At 41.8% G+C, this 17,210-nt stretch overlaps 2 long non-coding RNA genes across 3 annotated transcripts in view; one reads left to right on the forward strand and one right to left on the reverse strand.

Moving 5' to 3' along the window:
- Positions 1–17,210, forward strand: part of LOC308192031 — a 93,602-nt gene that overhangs the window by 34,413 nt on the left and 41,979 nt on the right. The window lies entirely within an intron of this gene.
- Positions 1,488–2,901, reverse strand: LOC308191655. Its single transcript, XR_013948186.1, has 3 exons — positions 2,584–2,901; positions 2,272–2,288; positions 1,488–2,167 (listed from the first exon to the last, which is right to left on the reverse strand). It is a non-coding gene; the product is annotated as an uncharacterized lncRNA (long non-coding RNA).

The following is a 17,210-nucleotide window of genomic DNA, read 5'->3' on the forward strand; positions in this document are numbered from 1 at the left end:
GAGGAGAGAAGCAGCTTGTCATTGTCAGCTTAAATTCTCTGTGGGGGAAGAAGAGAGACCCAGTTTTTCCACGTGTTCTGAGATCCTTCCTTGCATCACAACACAGCACCAGTCAGGAGTATGGGCTCTTCTTCAAGGTTTTCGAGGCCAGGTGTTTTGCTGGGTGCAAACTCTTCTGACTCTTCTGCTGGTGAAAGACAGAAATTTTTATACCCCTTTAGTCTGCCATGTCAGCAAAAGGGAGAGCAAGCAAAGGAAGAAAAAAAAAAAAAAGTAACGAGAGAGAAAATGCACAAGAGTGGGAGCTTTCTAAGTGCAGCTGAAGGTGGCAAGGGATCTGTGATCTGAACTTCTTTATTCTCCATGCGGGGCTTGCTGAGTATTTTTCAAAAGCACACAGTGTTGGAGGTTTGATTTAAATGCATGTTATTGCTGGCTGGAATGTTCATTTTATATGGAGAAGAGTCTTATTCAACTCCACTGGTGGCCAGGCGTCCCAGGGCACATTGACACATTTGTGAACTGGTTAATCAAATCTACATGGGAAGACATACGGTGACCCCTAAAGAAAACCGTACCTGAAGCTGATGTATTATATTAGGAATTGACTTGACACGGTGTTTTTGTTTAACCTGTTTTTCATAATATTTGACAGTGAGTCAGTGAATCCACTGAAGCACAAGTTATATTGCGAGGGGAGTCTGAAACCCCATGATCCCACTTCTGCTTTTTGGTCCTTGCTAGATAATGGGGAGAGGGCCCTGCATTTGGATGAAAACATTCAGGGGTATCCAGCAATGAAGTGTTTGTGAGCAGGGTTTTCAAATCATTTCATCTGTTCAACTAGTAAAGCAGAAGTTGTCAGACCTTGTCAGGACTACGTTATGATTAATGTACTAAACGGTTTTCATGGGTATGAGAGGTTTTCAAGGGAAGAGTAGAAGCCTCACAGAGGATGATTCTGGAATCACTTTTCTTCCTTTCACCTGTAGTCAGTCCCGTTTGCATGTCTCGGTTATTATCCATAGTTATTTTCACAGGTTAGAGGCTGCTCTTGGTTCCATGTAGAAATAATGGCAACTGGAGCTAAAAGTCCAGTTATGGATACAGAGAGACTAGAGTAAGTGCAAAAACAGTGATGGAGAACAAGGCTACAAGCTGTGGTACTTCTCGGTAGTGTTGCCTTTCCTGGGACCATCCTGTGGCTCCAGCAGGAGTGTTGGATATCTTCCAGGGGGTATCGCTGAAGGAGCATGTTTGAACCAAGATTATGGCTGCTACTTGGAGGACATATATGCAGAGATGGGGGAACAAGGACACGAGACAGTTGTGAGAAGTGTGCAAGTCACTGAGATGGCATGACAAGTGAGAGAAGTATTGTGAGTAAGGGGCTGAGAGAGGACATGGCAGGAGGTTTGAGCAGAGACGTGAGCAGGGCATGAAGTGTGAAATGTTTAGCTATTCGTATCTTGAGTTCATTATGGAAAACGATGTTGCCTAAGGAGATGAAGACAGCATCATTGATGTCAAGGGGTTTGCTGCTGCATGGTATTAAATAAATCATCTTCCTATTTTACTATGAATTTTCAGGTTTTTTTTTTTTTTTTTCCCTGAGGTGACCCAAGGTAACTTTAAGAGTCTACTTGTGAATAGCTGACTCTGTTGCAACAGACCAGGTTTTCTCTTCCTGTTTACTCCATCTTCACTCTCTTTCAGCTCTTTAAGATTTAAATTATTGCCTGGTTTGTGAATCTCATTATGTGTCCTCTGTTTCTTGGAGACATGCTTATTGTGAAAAGTAAAACTGCAAGGAAAGTTTATTTTGAGAGAGCTGCCACAGGCCCCCAGGAACCATTCAGCATTTTGCACAGAGACTTTGCCTCCACAGGAAGTCATCTCTCCTGGCTGCTCTACAAGCAGTCTGGACAAACATGAAGAAGAAGGGCACTACTCTGCTACTGGTAATGAATAGGGTGCCAAAGAACCAAGGAGTCTTGAATCTCAATAGGATCATCAGGTTTGCTCATTTTTAGCTAGAAGATTTTGGAGTTCTGCATCAGATTTGAGTCTTGAATGGGTTTTGCAGTAGCTGCCTCCTGTATCCTAGATTTGACAAAACCAGTGAACTGTAGTTTTGAGAAAGACCATTGAGCTGTTCTGGATGAACCTAAGGGAAAGAAAGAAAATGCTGTATTTTTATGCCCATATGTCAGTTGATTTCCACCTCTTCAAAATACTAGCACTTGAAATGGAACCTTAGGTAAAACTTACCTGCAGATAAATTGCCTCTTTTGAAACAAAGCATGATAAAACAGTCAGAGGTCAAAAAATCAGAGAAAAGGGAGGAGGCTATGGGGGAGCTTCTGGGGCAAACTTCCCTAGTGTTTCCTTCACTCATATATATAACCCACAGTGATGCTGAATTATGGGGAGAAGAATCTTTGTTTTATGTTGCTAGTAATAATCACTGGATATGCATATGAAAATACAGGTGATCACTGTAAATTTGAAGCAGTGTTGGTCTCATTTTCAATTTTATTTTGAGATTACTTTTTTTCTCTAAGCTGTTTCTCTCCAGCTTACCTCTGAAATATACATTTTGGAAGGTTTTGTATTGGATGCCTATCTCAGCTTGAACAGAACTCATTAATCTTCTGTAGCACTGAACTGAAAGGATTAATGAAAACCTCTCTTCTGGATTTTCAGTTATTTTGCTCCTTCATTTTTATTTCTAATTTCCAGTTTGAATTAATAGTAATAAAACCCTTGGAACTCACCACCTGCCACCTAATTAATTAATGATAATTTTCCAGGAACTGAATAGCTCCAAGGTTTAAGTTTTAAATCACTGGTGAGCTTACTGGGAATCTTGTGATCAGCAGGGTGCCTCTCCAAGCCAGAGCTGGTAGAGACACACCATTACATGAGAGCCTCTGCCACCCTTATAAATAAAATCAAGCAAGAATTAAGGTCTGATCTACTCAGGTTGTAACAATAAGCTTGAAAGACTGATGCAGCTGTCTGTTAATTCTTGCAGTTCAGAAAGGAGATAAAAAGAGACCAGCATTTATTCAGAAGTCTCACTGTTTTTACAATTCATTTTGTGATTTCTGGGTATTTAATCTCTGATTTTTGAGTTTCTCAAACTGGCACCCTCAAGATTTATTCAACATTTTGGTCATGGTGCTCTTCCAATTCAGGCTGCTCATGTCCTGTGCAAAACGACATCAGGCAAAGCAAAAAGGAATGGGAGATCTCAGTACAAGTCTTAACCACAAGGTATCAATTTATACCTTTTAACCCAGAAGCTTCAGGAAGTTTGCATTCACACTGCAAAGGCAGCAATGTCTGCTTACTTACAGGACAGGAGAAAAAAAAAAAAAAGAAAGGAAGATGGACACCTCAGCTACAAATTATCTCATCTCCAAAACAAACTCAGGAGTGATAATTTGATTTGCACCAGTTGAGAAGCCTGCTTTTGGCCCTCACTGCAGTTGGTACAACTTTTTTTCATTTGCACCGAGCAAAGAAATTCTATTAAAAAAAGTGGTTATTAAACCTGATATTTCAGGAAGGCTGGCTTTTCCACCTGATAATTGCACCTATGTATTTTCAAAAGTGGCATACTTCAAGGCTAAACACTGCCTATGATTTCACAAAGGCTTGTATTACGGTGGCAGCTTTGTGTGCAAACATTTGCAGTTAATTGCAGGAAATCCGAGCGTAGTGTCAAGGCTAAAGAACCAGGTACAAGTGATTTACACTTCAAAGATTTCCCAATAAACATCAATTGAAACATCTTACTCTTGATTCTGCTATCACTTATAGAGGTGTAAACGAGGAGTAATTTTATTGAAGGCATGAATGCCAACATGGTACAATGCAAACTCCCAAAAGATGTCTTTGCTTTAGCAGAAGCCTTTCTGGAAGTCTTTGTGATTGGAAATAAACCATATCACTTAGTAGCTAACAGAGACCTCTCCCAGTGTGTTTGTATTTATTTGATGACATCCCTTCACACAAATGTGGTTTATAGAAGGACTCCAACAGAGCCCATATGTATGACTGGGATAATGATTTTTGAATCAGGTGCGAGAGTACCAACTTTCTCTGTAGAAGACCTGATGGGGAAAACATCAAGGGACTGTTCAGTGTTCTCGTTATTAATTTAAGCAAAGGTTCTTGTCAGCTGAAGTGAAAACAGAACTGAACGGGAAATGTAAAATGAAATGTAAAATATTCTCTTAAAATGAAAGCCATCTCTAAACCACGAGGTCTTTGTGTTGACAAATGTTCACATTTTAAAGCTCTTATGTATAGCTCCACAAGCTGCAAAGCATTAACCTCAATGTGTAAATTCTGATCTACAACCTGTTGCAGCAATATCAATACTGGGGCATGGCAGTGGTGTAAGGGGTGGGGAGGCAGATCCGCATTGTCTTGAAGGAGATGCTTCAGCTGATCAAACCCTTCAGAGTTCCCACCTAGGAGTGATTCTGCTTTCCGATCTTCCAGTGGATTTGGATGGATTATCAGCGTACAATTTATTTGCAGGTTGCTGTTCTCTATTCTGTTAGAAGCTGCCTTTGACCCTCCTGTGTGAGTAGATGGCTTGTGGAGCAAGTTGGGAGTCTTCTGTGGAGGAATTGATATCTTGGTGCAGGATATTATTATCTGGCCTTGTCATGTAATGTTCAGGGAAGACGTCTGAGGGTGAGGTTTTCTTCTTAAGGGCAGAAGGACAGTCCTGGACAATGTACGCATGAGCTAGTTTTTCATTACTTGACTGGTAAACACAGCTATTTTATTTACAAATACCATAATTCAGTGAGCTTGACATTTATTTTAGGATGCTTCTTGAGAGACAACATTTGCAGGTGCCTCAGAAGAATGAGGTGTTTGGGGAGAGATTTTGAATGGACTTAAAAACTGCATATGATAATTAAACAAATTTGACGCATGCACAGGCACAGTATTTACATTTATAGACTATGTGATATTTACTTGATTGCAACTGCGCCTGAATAAAGAAGACAGGGAAATTCTGATCTTCCCTTTTAATAGGCATTATCTTACTACTGCCTAGTGCTCGTGCAACAAAATGGGAGTCTGGAGGCAGGAATAAATCCCTCTTTATTATATAATTCAATCAATTTAATCTGATGGATAGTTCAGTTGGTGAGCCTTCTGCTGCATGCTGTTGAAAGGCCTGGATATCACATGTGATTAGCGGTGTGTAAGATCAAAACATTCTGGAAAGATGTCAGGCCATTTTTTTTTTTTTTCTGAATTACACCTCTGTCATTTTCTCTGAGTGTTTCAGTGACAGCAGATCACCTAGCACTGCCTCGTGTGTCACTGAAATATCTTGTCTTTTCTTTGAGATACAACCTCGTTGCTCATGAGCTGCGGTAGGGGGGTCACTGGAGAGGTTGGGCACAGCAGAGAAATGTTTCAGAAACATCATGAGGATGCTGCAGCTTCTTTTACCCCTCAAATTACCTGTGACATTTCATTTAAAAACCTAAGGTGCTGTAACAGATGGAAACCCTGACTATGGTAGAGGTGATAAATATGCAGGACAATCTTGGTGACAGAAAGATTTTTGAGGTTAATCTCAGGAACTGGAGAGCTGTGGGCAGGGTGGAGAGGCAGGGATACTCTGGGGACCTCTGATCTTCCTAGTGTGGGCTCTCACCCCCCCGTGTGCATTCCTGCCGTGAAACAGAGTCCTCCTGAGGCACCACCAGGATTACTTGGGCCTCTGCTTCCTGTTGCTCAGCTGTCACAGAGGTGACCCTACTAGAGTTATGAACCTAAGGAGGTGCAGGGTGAGTCCATGAATAATGGTCCTCCAAGGGGGCTGTGGAGCTGAGGGCTGACTGCAAGGGACGACAGCCTTCTCGGGGAGGAACAGATGCCTGAGGAGATGACTGGAGACTGCAGTGGCACTGACGCTGCCATCTGATAGGTGTGATAGGATTTTCCAGCTGTGACTGGCTGAGTGTTGAATTTCACTTTTTTATTAATATTACATATAACTCTGAGATTATTTTCAAACCATGAGTTGATTAATTATATTCTCTTCCTACATAAATTTACCCCTATAGTTTCAAAGAAAAATGTTATCCTTGGTTCTTCCTCTTAAAACATGCCACTGCATAAAGTTCTTTGTGCAAATTGGCCGTGGCAGTTGTATTTTAAAGCAGATATATGATTCTTACATACATGTACAGAAAAATTGTCAGTCAGTGTGAACGGCTGCAATCTGATTTACCTTATCTTAGTCTCTGGTCTCCAGCTATTAAATTGCCTCTGAAGACTTCAGGCCAACAGGTTTTCTTTTCAAGCTTTTCATTAAAATTCACCTCTTCCTGGGTTCCTGCAAGCTCTGCTTTCTCCCCAGGGATACACTCACTGGTGAATGACACTACTCTTTTACTATGAGCAAGATGGAGACTCATCCTGCCAAACCAGGGCACTTCAGAGAGCCCTCACTCAATGCACTGGTCAAGTCCTCCATCTGCCCATCACTTTCCCAGCCTTTAATGTTGCTTGTGAGGAAATGACATTATACTGGATAAAAAGCTTTCAGGACAGAAGGTTCTTCTTTCACTTCCCTGTGAAGCAAGAGGCACTCTTTCTGCTCTGATAACTAATAGCATATATGCTATTGCACATGCAGACTTGTTGCTGTTGCTGTTTATAGTGCAAAGCCAGATTTTGGATTACTGCAACATTGTCTGTTCTGGTGATGCAGCAGAGCAAAGCCTGCCAGTCCCATTTATTGTGGAGTAAGAACATGTTGGGTTGAAGGGACTTTTTAAACATGAGCCAACACGAGACTGGATGCCAGGCACACCCGTGCCCTGTTACTGACTCCTCAGAAGGTCCTGAGAAAGTCATCAAGTCTACATCTGCTCCTCCCCTGTGTACATACAGAGACTGCACCACTTCTGTCCCTAACGGGGGAGCAGTGAGGGCTAATTAATAAGTATTTGTAAAGTGCTTTGAAGATGAGGCCTGCTACATCTTATAATTACCTGATACAGGCCAGATCCCAGAGGAGTGCTCCAGATGGCTGGTGCTCCATCCGTCACCCCTGCTGCTGCTGCGGCTGCTATGGGGAGTGATCCTCTGCTCCGCCGGTGCAGCAGATGGGGAGCCCCAGGGGGACGAACATGTCATTTTCTTGGAAGTGAGATTTTACTTTTCTAAATGAAAATCATTTTGTTATCTCTGCGAAACTGGATGTATGAAGTCTGTCTGTTTCCCTTTGATCTGCACTGCCTTGCTTTCTTCATTTGCAGCCAGACCATTGGGCTGAAAGGAGCACAGGAGAGGGGCAGTTGGAAGGAAAGGGGCAGTGCCTATCCCAGCTCTGTTTCTCCCATGATGGAGGTCTTATGGAGGAGCTGATCTCCTCAGCTGCCTTGTTGCAAAAAGCCAGGAGGGATTTCTGGGTTATTTCACATGACTTTCTAACTTTAACAGCATCAATTGTGTGGCATTTAAAATGGAATAAAAATCTGTGGATGCAGAATGTATCGTGCACAATACAGCAAATTGCCCCGAGCATGTGGAGCCTGGCTCAAGTTTCTTTCTGGCTTCCATATTATTTATTCTGCCATACCAAGACTCCTCACCACAATTACAATTGCTGTAGCAACACTTTTATCTATTTATTTATTTATTTACTTATTGCCTTAGCTTTAAAATCTATCTCTTAGTGAGCTATCTGTGATGCCCAGAAGGAAAAGAATCAGATTGTATAAAATCTGAGGGACTGCATTCTGTGATCAATGTGTTTCATAAGAAAGGTATTCAGGTAACACATGCAGAAAAGTTGGGAAAGGATTCTGAGAAAAGCCTAGGGGATGATTAGAGAAAACATCTCCTCTGGGAGCTTAATCTGTTGGGTTTTCCAAGAGAGAAGGTTAAAGTGTGGCTTGAGCAGTCTGATCACGGCAGTCATTTAATTTTCAGGCTCTGCAATACAGACGTGCACAGAGGTGTCTCTCTCAGAGCTGAGGTGAACCACACTGGAGAAGGACCAATTTCTCATCCTGACAATACAGGAGGCTCAACCAGATGCAGACCTATGGTTTAGTCCACCTTCAATCAGGTGGGCATCCATGAGACAAAAAGTGCCAAGGTCTGGAAGTTAAAACTGGCATGGTTTATAATGGAAATATGAAGTAGGTTTATTACAATGAAGGTAATTAGAAATAGGAGTGATATAAAAGGAACATAGTGAGTTCTGTCCCATTGTAGACTGGAAAATCTAGGCAGGATATTTATCTTTTAGCATTGTGTCTGGTCACACAATAGTGAATCTGAGGAAGCCCTTTGTCTGTTGGTAAATCAGAGGCCAATTTGTATTATTTGGATGGATTCTTTATGAATCCATCCAAATGAATCCTTGTGCTGTTAGTTCCTGTGAAAAGAACCCCAACCTTCGGGTGAAACTCAGTAAGCACCAAAAACTATGTGGGTCAGCAAACTGCAGATATTGGTAAGAAATGTTGCAGCAGTCTGGACTGCCTGTAAACATTTGCAGAGAAATATGAATGGGACTGGGAAGCTGTTTTCTTCAGTATGTCTGGAGCTGACATGAACTGGAGTCTCGTGTTCTGGGAGACGTGCCCTCCCCAGCAAGGTTGCAGGCATGGTTTTGTCTTTCTGTGCTTTCCTCCTGCGTGGTCCCATGTACACATGTGGGCCCAAACCTCTGAATCTGAGCCCAGCAAATGTGCAATAATAGCTAAAATAGCTAAATCTCTGATCCAGCTCATGGATCAGAGAGCAATGATGACTAGCAAGTGCAAAGATCAAACTTAAGAAGTGTCACTCTGGATGTGAAACAAGAAAAGAGCAGGGTACAGACACTGGAAGCCACCAGAGAATGCTGGGGTAGCTGTGCTACCCCCTTGCCCTCCTGCATCACGTGTGAGCTTGGTTTCCCTTTCAAGCTGAGAATTTGCATCTTGTTTCTGATCAGCTCTCAAAGCCAGTCTTCTGTTGCTGGTTACAGGGCTCAGCAAGCTCATTTTTCCCATGTTATGCTTTGCATTGAGGGAGGATTTCATGTAAACATGCACAAATAACTCATTATCCTCTTCTAGGGCTTTCATTAGAGCTCCCCTTTGCACACCCTGCAGAAAGGTTAGGCTGCCTGATTTACGGGGTCTACCACCTCTTGTACTGACCAGTATTGTCTCATTATTTCCTTGCACTTACTTGGGTTTGACCCATTGTTTACTGTCTTGGACAGTTTGGAAAAAAAGACCCATCTCCATATATGAAACCGTCAGAGTACTCTACTGAAATATTTATTACACACTGCGTGTATAGGTGTGTCTATGTATATTTTCATTCATCTGTGTCTATACATACAGAGTCCCCTTTGCTCATTCACTTTTATAAATGGTCTCATCCTGAAGACATATCAAAAAAAGGTCTGGTACAAAACTGCTCCCTGATAAATCCCAGACCATCTCTCTGCTACCAAGAGTGCCTTTTTGTATATGCTATCACAGTTTATCATTTTGATCTTCTCCTTCCAGACCGGAACTTTCCTTCCAACCCCCTCCCCTTCCCAGGGTTAAGTACACTTCCAAATGAGGCCATCGGTTTGCAGATCTCTTTTCTCACAGAGCCTACCTATCTGCCAAACATTATACCCAATATTTTAGTTTCTCTGGCTTTTATCATTCTTTCTAACAACATCTGCTACAGACAATTAAATTGTCTGCTTAAGTATGCTCTTTGTGGCCTTGTTGCTCTGTTAATTTTACCTTCACAGGCCACAGTAATGCAATTAATATCAGATCCCATCTGTACTGATACAGCTCCTTGTGCCTCCGTCTTCTTCCCCAACCTGGTAAGTAGCAGAAAGTATTTCTTGGCAGAAAGAAATTTCTTGGGTCATCTGAGATGCAAGGAACGGGGAACCTCCACCTGGAGGCAGGGGCTCTAGCTTTCTTATCTGCCCACCAAAGCTGTGCTTGAGGCTATACATAATAAAGAAACTCCAGTGACCTCCTTCATGAAGGGCTTAGGCTGGGGCTGGTTTTGGTGCTAATATTGTTTGTCGTCTTCTTTGCCACCAGTGCTCCGTAGCAGGGACACAAGGCTCCAGTTTCAGAAGTGAAGAGAAACGTTTTCAGCAGCTGTCTGTCCTCGTTACAGCCTTAAAGTTGTCAGAGAAAGGGATTAGGGCTGTGTCATTTTCAGTTTTTGTTACCGTCTTTGTCAAGAAAATGAGTTGTCACAAAATCTCAGGGTCTGATCTCTTCTCATTAGGTGTGCTTCACAGCCCGAGACTTGGAGGGGTTGAAATGAGAATGGAGATTGATGCAGAATGAGTGAGATCCCACTGGTGGCTACCCCAGTGGCAACCTGTGTATTACCAACTCCTGATCTTGCTGGAATTTAGAGATGTGCTTGAGAAAAAGAAGGCATCCATTCTGGGTTTGGGAGCCTCCAAATATTCCTTAGGGCAAGACATAAATGAACGCTGTAAAAAACAATCAAGCGAAAAGACAGCACCATGAATGAGAGTTTGCCTCATTTGCATATAAACAATGTCTACCTTAGTGTGTGGACAGAGATATGAAAACACATCATTAAGCAGCTCCTTTGAAAATGCAGTGGACAGATAACATGAGGTTTTAGTTATCACTAATTGAAGATGGGAACGGGGCCTTCAGTGTTAACAGTCCCTGGCTCCAAAAGTAATTCTTAAAAGTCTGAGGCCACCTTTGTTTGGAAAAAACAGTTATTTATCCAACAGAAGTGGTGTGTGGGAGAAGCTCTCAAAGCCCAGTGCCTAGAAACCTGCAGCCCTACCTCTCGGGACTTGCTATACCACCTTTCATGCATAAGAGGTTGTGCCCATTGTTGCAGGGCTGTAACTTAATTGCTTATAACACCATTTAAGACTAAAAATTGATCAGGGAGCTGGTACTGGCGTGAAAGTATATCTAAGCATTAAAGAAATTGCCACATATTTCAGAAGTATGTTTAGCTCTTAGCTGTCTTCATAGTAGCTCAGGGATCCTTCCAGATGGAGCAGTGATAGGTCTGCAGTCACTCATTTTCAGTACTCCAATTGCAACGATAACCTGACTGGTGGACATAAACAAGCCTTTTTAACTTCAGGTGTCTAAAACCTTAACCTGAATGCATGTTGTAGCCTCACAGCTCTCAGTCACGACAGCTATCATGATGTGAGTACACTTGCTCTTTTGAGATGGTAACACATGGATGCCTACACTGAGGTGTCAACTCAAAAGTACATCCCACAGATCAAAACAAAGCTGTGTGATTTCTTAGTCTTTCCATAGAGTGATCAGAATGAGTTACCTTATTAAAAAAATTAGTATGACCTCCTTCAATAATCCTGTCCCTCTCTTTTACCTGCATCCTTAGGGTGTTTATACTCCATTTCACGTTATTGTTAGCATGGTTAAGCTAACACCTTAAATGTTCACCTATTGTTTAAACTTCTATAAGGCCTGTTGTGGTTAATGCCTTAGTAAAGCCTTTATCTGAGCAGCACAGGAACTAATCAATGCTCCAGCAAGACCAGTGCAGCCACTGAACTTTCCAGCTTTCACAGCTGATTGCTGATGCTCTGCTTCTACAGATTATTGCAAATTAAGCAAGAAAGAAATCTCAACTCCTTCTTTTTCTCCTCAAGCCCCTTTCTAAGACCATCCTTACAGTAGGACTAACCAGAAGCAGTGAAAATGTAGGTGCACTAAAAATAATCAAATTCCTGAGCCTCATCTATCACTAATGCTTCAGAGAGCACCAGTAAAACAGACACTACAGCTGTATGAGTAATCAACTTCTGAACAATTTCCAGGTGATCTATGCAAGAATATAAACCAAAAACTAACCCTGTAGATCAGGTATCACCAGGATCCAGCCTATGCCACTTTTGGTCAGGATCCCTTCTGCTTTCAGAGTCATAGTCACCAACCTAACAGTGCACTTAAAATCTTTGAGGCACTGAGGTCAGTGCATAGAGTAGGAAGAGTTTTTATTTCAACTATTGTACTGATCACCCTGCAATTGTAAAGCATGGCCTGGGTGGGAAATCCTACACAGGGTTTTGAAAAGGAAATTTGAATAGCCTGTTTTTTTTTTTTTTTTTAAAAATCCAGATTGGTCTGTTTAAGCCCTAGTAGAAGTTATAGTCAGCATTTTCTAAAAAGAAACACTGAAGAATATATTTCCTTCTTGTATTTTCTTTGGTCTCTATTTTTAGTGTAAAAGCTCATTTTAGCAGATAGGAAGGGATGTATATTTCATTTTGCTAATACTGTTTTGGCTATTGTAGACCTAGTGTTAAGGCTTCGAAAGTAAGAGCTTAAAAGACATAAGTTTCTTGCTGGATCTTTAAGTCCAATAGACTGAATCTGAGGGCACTTCATCAAGGGGATTTTTAGTGTATCCATATCGATCATCTGACCATTGATACATTTTAAGTGAAGTTGAAGATTAGAGTTAAGGTTTACTTAAGGGTGGATAACAAAAGAAGGATGTAAATCCTCTTAATCTTTCAGCCTTTGCAAACATCATCCGTCCTTCTTGGTGCATATTCTGAAAAAGATGCAACACAGAACTGGAATCCTTACTCTTTACTTTTTAAAGGTCCAGTCATTAGCCTAGGTTTCGTAATTTTGTAATGAGCACCAAAATTGTGAAGTATCACGTACACCCTTCAGATACAAGTGTTCATCAGCATCCAGTGAAATCAAGGAGATTAACATCAGTTAGCCAAAAATTATTTGCCCTTTCATTTTCAAACTATGTACTTAGTTTCTACCCAAACTTCAGTCTTAGATATAAAGAAAACCTCAGTACAGTTGCCTGAAATTTGGTAATCCTAAACTCTCTTACAATAACCACGTGTACCACAGACAAACAAGCAGAAATCTGGAATCCCTCAAATCTTATTTTCCTATCCTCTTATATGAGCACTGACACCATTATGAGCTAAAAATATGAAACAGGTGATACTATCTGCTCTACAGCGTTTCACAATTAATTGCGTGTCATTAATTACGTTTGACTGATTAGGTACCTCTGAGGTAGGTACCACAGAGAACCTGACAAGAAACCTATATTTTTGGGTTTATTTACATTTCTCTCTCCTCCTCTTCCCATCCACCACCCTTAATTAAGCCTAAAAATGATAGCTGGGTGGCTGATACCTTCACTGAATATACTGACCTTCTTGACATGAATTGTGAACCGAGAGAAGGAAAGTAAATTTTATCCCCCAAAACAAGTACTCCAAAACACTAGTTTTGAAAGACCTTTAGTGAAAAAGGTTAGCTGAGGAATTCAGCAAGTGAATAAAAAATTGCAATAGAAACACTGCACACTACTGCATACATATGTATGAATATGTCCCAGGATGTAAAGAAACACCGAGAGGTAGCCTGCCTAGCAGGAAGAAACTTTCCCTAGATTTCACCATGGTCTGTTAGCTCAGTGATAACTGAAGACAGATGGGCAGGGCCTTCTCTAAGCATAAGCCACCAGTCCTTGCTGATGGCATTCCCCACTTTGGGTTAAGCAGGTTCTGAGAGCTACTCAGGCTTGCTTTTAGCGAGCCTACCACTGTGTTCATTCCTTGCTTGTGTTGTGCGCACATAAAGGTGACCTGTCCCTGTGCCAAAGGTAAACGTGGTGAATGTCCCTGCTGACACCAGTCCTCTTCCTAGCTCAGCATACCATGAGATCCCCAATTGGCCATCATGTCCTCTCCTGTTTCAAACCTTTGTTTCTAAGTCCAAATTACAGTGTAGCCTAAAAATTGAGGTTGGTACTAGCTGCACCAGACAAAGTATTTTATTTTATTTTTTATTTTTTTGAATTCACACCCACACAAATGTCCATACTTCTAGCCTGGCTAAGATTTTGTAATATAATGGTTTTGCAAGACTATAGTACTGCACTTTTGCTGACTTCCACCTTCAAATGCTTGACATCCTACCCTTTGGAAGGAAAGGCCTGGCAGAGTGAAGGACATCAGGTCCTTCCTATCATCCAACACAGGGGCCCAGGAGCGAATTCTGTTTCTGCTGGTGCAGCTTTGGCATGGGCAGAGCTGCAGTCATGTATGAGCACAAAGACAAGCAGAATTGTTTCAGTGAGAAACTCAGGAGTACTTCACAACCTCAGACTTAATTTCCTTTGATTAATGCCTTCATTGTACTGAAGCAATCAATATGCCAGTCTGGGGGGAGAAGAAGGACAATTTTCCCTTCAACACAAAGACTTGGGAATGAACAATGACAAGTTCAGACTGATTGATCCAATAGAAACTTCCATCTTCCTCTAAATGCTGTCTTGCTTCACTGAGAACAAAGTGATATGCATGCACATAATTAATAAAGTTAATAGAGTTTAGTGCCATTCTTAATATTAAAAACAACTTATTTATAGAGGTGAAATTCAATTCCTCATGTTACTTCTGATACAGGTACATATCTTACACACTTGATTTTATCATGTTAACAAATGATTAAGAGCCAGTACCATCATACACTAATACGGTAATAAACATTTATGTGGGATGTGTTATGGATATAAACTGCCACGGTAAGGTAGTGAACCAGTAGCTGCAGCCTAAGTTACACACACACACAGGCACAGAAAATATGAAATGAAAAATGTGTTGGGAAAGATACTGCTTTTTCAAATGGAATTAATCTCACTGTGTATGTTATTACTTATAAAACATAAATGATGATCTTGACAATGCAAAGCCCCCATCCTAGAATTACGTGTGCTTTCGCTGATTTACAAAAAATCCACAGAGCATCAACAGCTCCTGTAGAGCCACTTGTAAGTACTGCACACTTTACAGCCTTCCTGATTAGACTGGCAACATGTCCACAGAGCTAATCCTGCTGAAGAGCCCTAACCCAGCTTCAGCCAGCTTTTTCTTTGGGCCAACTCCCACTGGAAAATTGGAGTTCTCCAACAGGCCAAGAAGGGTAACAGATCCAAGCTGCGGAAGGCCCATCTGGAACTAGAAGTACATGAAAGAGAAAGGCTCTTTCATGAAATGTCTTACCAGCTACTCAGCTTCCCTTGGGGTGAGGTTACTTAAATTTAATCACTTCTGCTGAAAATTACCTCAGAGTGATCTTGAGACAGACCTCCCTAGAACACATGGCCCAAACTATTAAGAACTGTAAGGATAAAAAAGCATTATCATGAATTCCTGAATTCCCCTAGGCCTAGGTAGGGCTTGAACAGCTCTTGCCCAGTGACACCCCAAACCCTTAGGAAAAACTCCTGCCCGAGTCAGCTCCTGCAGATTGGAGACCACAGAGCACTCTTCAGTCCATTATTACGGGTGCTTCCCTCTAAGGTCTTTATTTCTTCCCTCTGCTCTGCTGGATGTGACCTACTTAAAACCAGCTCCAGAGAGGAGGAGGGAAAGCTCATGTCAGCCATGCAAATTAGGCTGATTTATATTCTGATGCAATCAGCCACAATCACGAAATCCACTTAGCTGGGTGAGGACTCCAGCTACTTTGTTCAATTATGCAATTATCATATTCCATTTAATCCCCAAATCAATTCCTGTATTTAGAATTATTTAAGATGCTTCAGCAATTACACCCAATTAGGTTCTATCAGTAAAGTAAATAAATGCTGTGACGTGCCAATCAGATGGATGCAATGGCAGCTGAAGGGAAAGAAACTCCCAAGTCCTGTGCTGTGGGAAGGATATAAATGACTGCTTGGGTGCTACAAAGCCCTTTGCTCCTGTGCTGGTGAGATGAAAGCCACACAAGGCTAAAAATGTTGTTAATATTCCATCACTTCAGTGATGTGCCACCTCAAACAGCTGTAAAGGTAATGACCACTTTTTTTGTTGGATCCCTTGGCCATTTCATGGTCAGGATCTTCTATCCCCCCTGTAGAGGGGGAGTTTCAGACCAGTTTCAGAAGAGCGGAGGCAATCAAGAGTAGGCTGTCTTAGTATAAGTGACCAAACCTGTACCAATGATGTGTTTGCAGGACTGCCATGCAGGTTCTCTGGTAGGATGGGGTAGGAAAGCATCTCCTCCAGCCTTGTGTGATCTTCCTTCTCCACTGGGCTGTTCCAGGGGCTGCTTGCTCACTCCTGACTTCACTGAGCCTGCAGTTGCAGATAGCCTGATGCCACTATGAACGTGCTTTGCTATAGGAAGTGGTAACAATTTGGAAAATATCACCTCTATTTTTTGGACATTTTGTGTATTTCTTGTAGCTGTTACTTCATATCAGCTTGGATATCTGGCTTTCAGGGACAGAAATGATTTATTTAATGACATCCCACACTGCCTTGCAGAGCAACAAGTTTTAAAACAGGGACTGTAATACCAAAATACATCTTTCTACAGCTTGAACTGAAGAGCAATTCCCCCAGCTGGTAGCATGAGCAAACTATTATCTCTCATACAGTTTAAAAGAAATATGACGTGATGTATAAAGCTACACTGTTTCCACTAAAAAGCAGCTTTATTTAACAATAAAGGTTATTTTATCATCTGTACCCGTATGTTGCACTGAAAAATGACAGACCTAAATGTCTGGACAGCATCTTTTTTCATCTGCTGAGCACCAATGCCATGCAAAATATACTTCACCTGCAGAGCTGCTGGGGGGGGAGGTGGGATTAGCGGTGAACACCACGTAAATGTGAGCTGAAGTAACTGCTGCAAACTGTTAGGTTCAGCAGAGCCATTACAGCTGCTGGGTTTAAAGGTCACTATGTAGTAGCCTTTGATCCTGGCAGAGAGAGTGAAGTGTCAGCATTGTAGCTGGGGTCCGGGGCTCTACCCCTCTGCTCCCACCAGCCCTGGCTGGTGGCTGGTGCCCTGGCTTGCTCTCAGCTTGGCTTGGCTGGGGACAGATGCTGGGAGAAGAGGCTGCCTGCAGTCTTTCTGATCAGCCCCCTGTGCACAAAACCCAGCACATGCCCATTTTTGTTGTTTATGTTTCTCCTGGATAAAGCAAAAGAAGCCTGAAACTCTTTTAATTTAAGCTGGTATAGGTCAGGAATGACTCACTGGGCTCAGTGGGGTAAATGATATCAGCAATCAACCTCTTTGTACACTGCCCAGAGCATGTAATTAAGTAGCTAATGGTTAGTAGGCAATTACATTTAATCTGTGTTCCTGTAATTTGAA

The sequence above is a fragment of the Anser brachyrhynchus genome, assembly GCF_964034855.1.
Source record: "Anser brachyrhynchus genome assembly, chromosome: 3".
Taxonomy (NCBI): Eukaryota; Metazoa; Chordata; class Aves; order Anseriformes; family Anatidae; genus Anser; species Anser brachyrhynchus.